Source organism: Arachis hypogaea, chromosome 16 (genome assembly GCF_003086295.3).
Source record: "Arachis hypogaea cultivar Tifrunner chromosome 16, arahy.Tifrunner.gnm2.J5K5, whole genome shotgun sequence".
Lineage (NCBI taxonomy): Eukaryota > Viridiplantae > Streptophyta > Magnoliopsida > Fabales > Fabaceae > Arachis > Arachis hypogaea.
Genome location: NC_092051.1, coordinates 110,386,699 through 110,394,345, shown reverse-complemented (window position 1 = coordinate 110,394,345; position 7,647 = coordinate 110,386,699). Strand labels below are relative to the sequence as shown.

The 7,647-nt window shown below is 31.4% G+C and overlaps 1 long non-coding RNA gene across 1 annotated transcript; it reads left to right on the top strand.

Annotated features, from left to right (window-relative positions):
• The first annotated feature begins 499 nt into the window (after positions 1-499).
• LOC140179832 (uncharacterized) lies at positions 500-7,124 on the top strand. Its single transcript, XR_011873661.1, has 3 exons — positions 500-681; positions 810-906; positions 6,696-7,124. It is a non-coding gene; the product is annotated as an uncharacterized lncRNA (long non-coding RNA).
• Positions 7,125-7,647: the final 523 nt, after the last annotated feature.

Sequence of the window (7,647 nt, the reverse complement as noted above, 5' to 3'; positions counted from 1 at the left end):
ATTATTAGTGTAGTGATAGATCTTTTGCAAGAAATTAAAGAAGTCTTGAAAGTTCAGATCATAGTTTGGCGATATATATTCATGCATTATGCCTTCCTTCAATTATAATTACTTATCTTTATATTTATTTATTTATTTATTTTTGTTTGGTTCAAGTCTCTCCTTCCCAAGATTTTTGGTTCAAAGAGAACTGGGAGAAGCTCAGACGATGATGCTTTCACTAAGCCACACACAAGGAAGGAGATCAAAAGGAGTTACTCTTGGTAATTTCTCTTTCACTCCCCCCTTCTTTGTCATTGTTGCTTTAATTTTCCTTTGATGAGTGTTCTTTTTCATGTCGAAAGATTTGGAGAAGAAGATTGAATCCAGAAGAAAAGCTTTAATGGAAGTGTCTCCCTTCATGACAAAAAAGCTTCTCAGGTATACATGCATATTATTGTTGCATGGACATCACATGCTAGGACACAAGGGAATTCTGAACTCTTGATATATATTTCAACTTATTCAGGGAATCAGGGTTCAAGTTAGGAGTGTATATATAGAGGGAAGAAGTCAACCTTCGAAGGGGCTATACTTCTTTGCATATAGAATAAGAATCTCCAATAACTCGGACCAACCTGTTCAACTTCTTAAAAGGCATTGGATTATAACAGATGGTAATGGGAAAATGGAAAATGTCTGGTGAGCTTATTATCTTTTGCTTTTCTATTTTGTTGTATTATGCTTTCTAGGTGTTTTTTTTTTCCTTTTGAATCCATGGTGTTTCCAGTTCAACATAACTTCTATGCTTTGTTTTTTAAATATCACAGGGGGAGTGGTGTTGTAGGTGAACAGCTAACAATACTTTCTGGGATTAGTTTTGAATACTCTTCAGCATGGCCATTGAACACACCAAATGGTAGAATGGTAAGAAATGCATTTTTTTCAATTTTATTTATTTCATTATTTTGGGCAATTCTTTGTTCTCTAATGATGCAATAACTAGTAACTACCACTCTTTAATAACAAGGGTAAAAATGATTAATGATATAAAAATACTTTTTATTAATATTGTAACACCCTAACCCTTAGCACGTCATGATCGTACCAAAAGTAAGGAGTTACTAACATGTTCTCCTTATTTACTATTTAATATTGAGCCTTTAGGTCGATATCGCGTTTCAGTTTATAAGAAAATACCAGAAAATTATTTGTAGTAATTAAAATCACACAATTATTAATAATAATAAATGCTATACAAATGAATTTAATATAAAACTCAAATACAATACCTATCCCTCTAGATAAAATAAAACTTAAAGCAACAAGGGTGAGGGAACTCTATAAAAATAACAGGAATCACAAGTAAAACTACTAGTCATCTGCATCTTCTAACTGAATCTTCGAACCTGTGTCACTAAAAGGGTGAAAGATTTTGGGGGTGAGAACAAACCACACGTTCTCAGTAGGGAATGGAAATGCCGTAAAAGTAATGAATTTAATGCAAATAATTAACTTACTTAGCAAAACTATTTTGTTAAACCTTTGGAAATACTTTTATTTCTACTATAGATAAATAATTACTTTTCTTTAAATTTCTAAACTCAAAACAAATTTTAAATATAAAATTAGTCACATTTTCTGTCTCTCAGCCACATAGTTAATCCTCAGTCAAATGTCAACTCGTAATCACTTTAATACACTCACAAACAAATAGTGCAAGCAAGAGATTCAATTCAATGTACAAGCAAGTCACAACAAGACAAACAATACAATCACAAAGTAATAAAACAGGCAAGCGCAATCAAATGCAAATGCGCAATCAATATGATGCATGTCTATCCCTAACGCAGGCCATGAGCTCATGTGTCGGTTGCCTACCCGCTCCCGACATTACCCGGGCACAAGTCCCAGATATGGTTTTCCAGATGCATCAGTGTGCTTATAAGTCGTACGGCCAGGCCGCATCAGTGTGACTTTAAGTCGTACGGCTAGGCCGCATCAGTGTGACTTTCCAAATCAATAAGCATACATCTGGAAAACAGTTCTTAGTGTGTGGGCGTCCCCACTTTACATTTGGCACTAAGGCCCAAGCAATGTCACATCTGCTCTCCTGTGGCAGACACTTCATTAATTAATATATTCTTTAAATCCTTGTTCTCTGCTCTCCTGTGGCAGAGATTCCTTTTCTTAATAAACCGAGCTCAAATCTTTACTTAAAACAAAAATCTCTCCTTAAAAGATTGGGTTTAAAACATTATATTTTTCTTAATAAATCAAACTTTAAAATAGAATAAATTTTTTCTTAACTAAATATGTTTTAAATAATTTAATTTTCTAAAACCAAATCTTTTAAAATAACTTTTCAAATAAAACCTCAGATTTTATAAAATTTCAGCGGCATTTTCTCTAAAATTCGGACTAAACCACCCTTACGGGTTCCCTATTCCTCAACAATCACATTTTCACAACCTCAATTCAAACTTAATTCAACCAATTAAACTCTCATAACAACCAAACCAATCACATTCACAGCAATAATCCATACTCAATATCATTACTATTATATATATATATATATATATATATATTTGCAATTATCCAATTAATTTTGTAGGCATTCTAAATTAAAAACTTAACTTTAAAAACAAACCCCCTACCTTCGTATGAAATTAAAATCAATGAAAGTTCTGGAAAAACTTTCTGACCGAACTGCTGAAGAGGAAAGCGTCAGAAATCATCTGTGCCTCCTAGAAATTCAGTTGGCCGAACTCAAGGGGAAGAGGAGTTACGTCACCGTCAGCCTCCATTGAACAAAAGTGATGCCAACGTGTAGAGAAAGAGAATATGAACACTTTTATCAGATTAGATTTTTTATTAGAGTTATGAATCTCAAAAAAATCGAAGCCGGAAGTCTTGTTGAAGGTCACAGTGAATGAAATGAAAGATAAGGTAAAAATGATAATTAGTGGTGATTAGAGAAAGGCCGTGTGTCTTGGTTCATTAATGAAGGGCTATGTGTCACATTTTTCTTTCTACAAAGTAATTCAGTCATGCATGAAGATCAAAATGAAATTGATAAATGTTAATGCATGATGAAAGGTCATTGGCCATTCAATGAGAAAAGGCATGTGTCATAGTTTTATACATAAACTTGTGCATAAAAGCCACGTTTCAAAATTTTCTTTCTTTCTTTGTTTCTTACCAAAATAATAATAATAATAATAAAATAATAATAATAATAATAATCAATTTAGACGGTAACTATCAATATAGTTTCTAATAGATAATTTAAAATAATAGAATAAGTCATAATTAAATTAAATTTTATTTTTAAATTCAAAGTGTAAAATTTAATTTTAAAAACTCGGGTGTTATATCCTACCCACCTTATAAAAATTTTCGCTCTCGAAAATTGATATAAGATGGAAAAGATTCATATCAACTCCATTTTCAAAAATATCGAAGAAAAGAAATAGAGAAGTGTGGCATGTTCAGTTTGCAAATGTGAAAGAAATCATATCTGATGAAAGAAGTTTGAAACAAAACGTCTTACGGCAAACAACCAAGGAAGAGATTCACATTAGCACGAATAAGGATTATGCGTTGAAACGGAGCTAACCCCTAAACTTAACTTCTAACGTTCCCAAATCCTTAATTTACGTTACTTATTACTTCTATTGCATCTATGATAACCCGTTAGTACTCTCATATACATAAATCATTAGTATTAAGTTGGCCAGACTTATTACCATGAGGTATGCAATGGTCGACTAACAACATTAATCAATAGACAGTCATGCATCTAAAACTCAAATTCTTGTCATTAGGACAAGTTCTATTGCATGACAGACACTCAGAGTATGCAGTGAAGCATAGTCAGTCCATTCCCAAGGCTCTAACAAGGACGAACTGCTCTGATACCATAATGTAACACCCTAACCTTTAGCACGTCATGATCGTACCAAAAGTAAGAAGTTACTAACCTGTTCTCCTTATTTACTATTTAATATTGAGCCTTTAGGTCGATATCGCGTTTCAGTTTATAAGAAAATACCAGAAAATTATTTGTAGTAATTAAAATCACACAATTATTAATAATAATAAATGGTATACAAATGAATTTAATATAAAACTCAAATACAATACCTATCCCTCTGGATAAAATAAAACTTAAAGCAACAAGGGTGAGGGAACTCTATAAAAATAACAGGAATCACAAGTAAAACTACTAGTCATCTGCATCTTCTAACTGAATCTTCGAACCTGTGTCACTAAAAGGGTGGAAGATTTTGGGGTGAGAACAAACCACACGTTCTCAGTAGGGAATGGAAATGCCGTAAAAGTAATGAATTTAATGCAAATAATTAACTTACTTAGCAAAACTATTTTGTTAAACCTTTGGAAATACTTTTATTTCTACTATAGATAAATAATTACTTTTCTTTAAATTTCTAAACTCAAAACAAATTTTAAATATAAAATTAGTCACATTTTCTGTCTCTCAGCCACATAGTTAATCCTCAGTCAAATGTCAACTCGTAATCACTTTAATACACTCACAAACAAATAGTGCAAGCAAGAGATTCAATTCAATGTACAAGCAAGTCACAACAAGACAAACAATACAATCACAAAGTAATAAAACAGGCAAGCGCAATCAAATGCAAATGCGCAATCAATATGATGCATGTCTATCCCTAACGCAGGCCATGAGCTCATGTGTCGGTTGCCTACCCGCTCCCGACATTACCCGGGCACAAGTCCCAGATATGGTTTTCCAGATGCATCAGTGTGCTTATAAGTCGTACGGCCAGGCCGCATCAGTGTGACTTTAAGTTGTACGGCTAGGCCGCATCAGTGTGACTTTCCAAATCAATAAGCGTACATCTGGAAAACAGTTCTTAGTGTGTGGGCGTCCCCACTTTACATTTGGCACTAAGGCCCAAGCAATGTCACATCTGCTCTCCTGTGGCAGACACTTCATTAATTAATATATTCTTTAAATTCTTGTTCTCTGCTCTCCTGTGGCAGAGATTCCTTTTCTTAATAAACCGAGCTCAAATCTTTACTTAAAACAAAATCTCTCCTTAAAAGATTGGGTTTAAAACATTATATTTTTCTTAATAAATCAAACTTTAAAATAGAATAAATCTTTTCTTAACTAAATATGTTTTAAATAATTTAATTTTCTAAAACCAAATCTTTTAAAATAACTTTTCAAATAAAACCTCAGATTTTATAAAATTTCAGCGGCATTTTCTCTAAAATTCGGACTAAACCACCCTTACGGGTTCCCTATTCCTCAACAATCACATTTTCACAACCTCAATTCAAACTTAATTCGACCAATTAAACTCTCATAACAACCAAACTAGTCACATTCACAGCAATAATCCATACTCAATATCATTACTATTATATATATATATATATATATATATTTGCAATTATCCAATTAATTTTGTAGGCATTCTGAATTAAAAACTTAACTTTAAAAACAAACCCCCTACCTTCGTATGAAATTAAAATCAACGAAAGTTCTGGAAAAACTTTCTGATCGAGCTGCTGAAGAGAAAAGCGCCAGAAATCATCTGTGCCTCCTAAAAATCCAGTTGGCCGAACTCAAGGAGAAGAGGTGCTACGTCACCGTCAGCCTCCATTGAACAAAAGTGATGCCAACGTGTAGAGAAAGAGGATACGAACACTTTTATCGGATTAGATTTTTTATTAGAGTTACGAATCTCAAAAAAATCGAAGCCGAAAGTCTTGTTGAAGGTCACGGTTTCCTCAAGAAAAGCTTCGGTCTCTCCCTCTCTTTTTTCTAAGGCTCAATGAATGAAATGAAAGATAAGGTAAAAATGATAATTAGTGGTGATTAGAGAAAGGCCGTGTGTCTTGGTTCATTAATGAAGGGCTATGTGTCACATTTTTCTTTCTCCAAAGTAATTCAGTCATGCATGAAGATCAAAATGAAATTGATAAATGTTAATACATGATGAAGGGTCATTGGTCATTCAATGAGAAAAGGCATGTGTCATAGTTTTATACATAAACTTGTGCATAAAAGCCACGTTTCAAAATTTTCTTTCTTTCTTTGTTTCTTACCAAAATTAAATGAATAATAATAATAATAATAATAATAATAATAATAATAATAATAATAATAATAATAATAATAATAAAAATCAATTTAGACAATAACTATCAATATAGTTTTTGATAAATAATTTAAAATAATAGAATAAATCATAATTAAATTAAATTTTATTTTTAAATTCAAAACGTAAAATTTAATTTTAAAAACTGGGGTGTTATAAATATCACTATTTGAAGTTTCATAATGACAATCAATTTGGAATATCTATAATTTTATAGAAACACTATCATTTAAAAATTGAGGAAGTAGTAGTAATATAACCACAGTCCACAACGAAGGATAGAAGCATAAAATTTCTACCCTTTACTTTATTTATATATTCCTGCAAAAATATTAATCATTTTGCTTCAATAAAATAAATTGTCTACTCGAAGTATATAAATGACATAGTTTTTCTGCTAATTCCCCATTGTTTTAAACTCATTGTTATAGTTGTTTATTTGATTCAAGACTGATTCTGAATTTCAAGCATTTGCATATATGCCTTCGCATCAGTCCCACATAATAAAATCATATTATACCTTAAATCTTGTCATTTTTTATTTTTATAATGCAGGAAGGTGACTTTGAGATGATACATATTGATAAAGTAGGCTCAAGATCGTTTAACGTGGCCATTGCCCCTAGGAATCATAATTATAGGTATGTACACCATCCAAAACATTCTATATATACATAAATAATTCAAAGATTATATAGAGTAGGATGATGATGACTTTCCCTTGTTACATAACAATTTAGCATGTCTGTTTCCTAGAAGCTTAAATCCAGAGATTCTTGAAGGTTTACTTGGAGCAAGTTAGCCCTTGCAACTTGATTGGTTTGTGTGCAATTAGCAATATGATATATTATGTTATGTTGATAATAATTATTGTTGATTGCATTAAACATAATACTCAATTGGTGGAATAATGGCATTTCTAACACTTCATGAAATATTGTCATTGGCTTTTGATTATGCTGGACAAAAATGTGCAAAGTGGTATTAGTTTTGAGATTCAAGATAACACAGTATTAGTTTCTGTTCCTTTTTATCTACTTATCTTGTAGAGATTAGGTTGTAATATGTAATTCTAATTTACCACTGTTGATGTAGTAGTATTAAGTTATGGTTGTATATACTTGTGTAGTTATGGTTGATTTCTGTGCTTAGTAATGTGGCTAGTTATGTACTTCTTTTCTTTGCAATGTTCAGAATTAAAAATTTGCTATAAAGCAATTTCTCAAAAAGTATCCACATGATGCTGTTGTACATTGTGAATACTAATAGAAAATTTTATTTTTAATTTATAAGCAAAGATCAAATTATAATATTTAAATTTCTTTAAAGTTAAATAATCTTTAGTTTGATTGATGTTATTTGTTCAATCAATAATAGTGATTTATATCTTCCAGTCTATTTAGTTTCAATTTTAAATGGGTTTGCAGCCATTCAGTTTGCTGCAATTTTTTTTATTTGAAAATTTAGTTTTTGTGGGGGTTTTAAACCGCCACAAAAATTAAAAAAA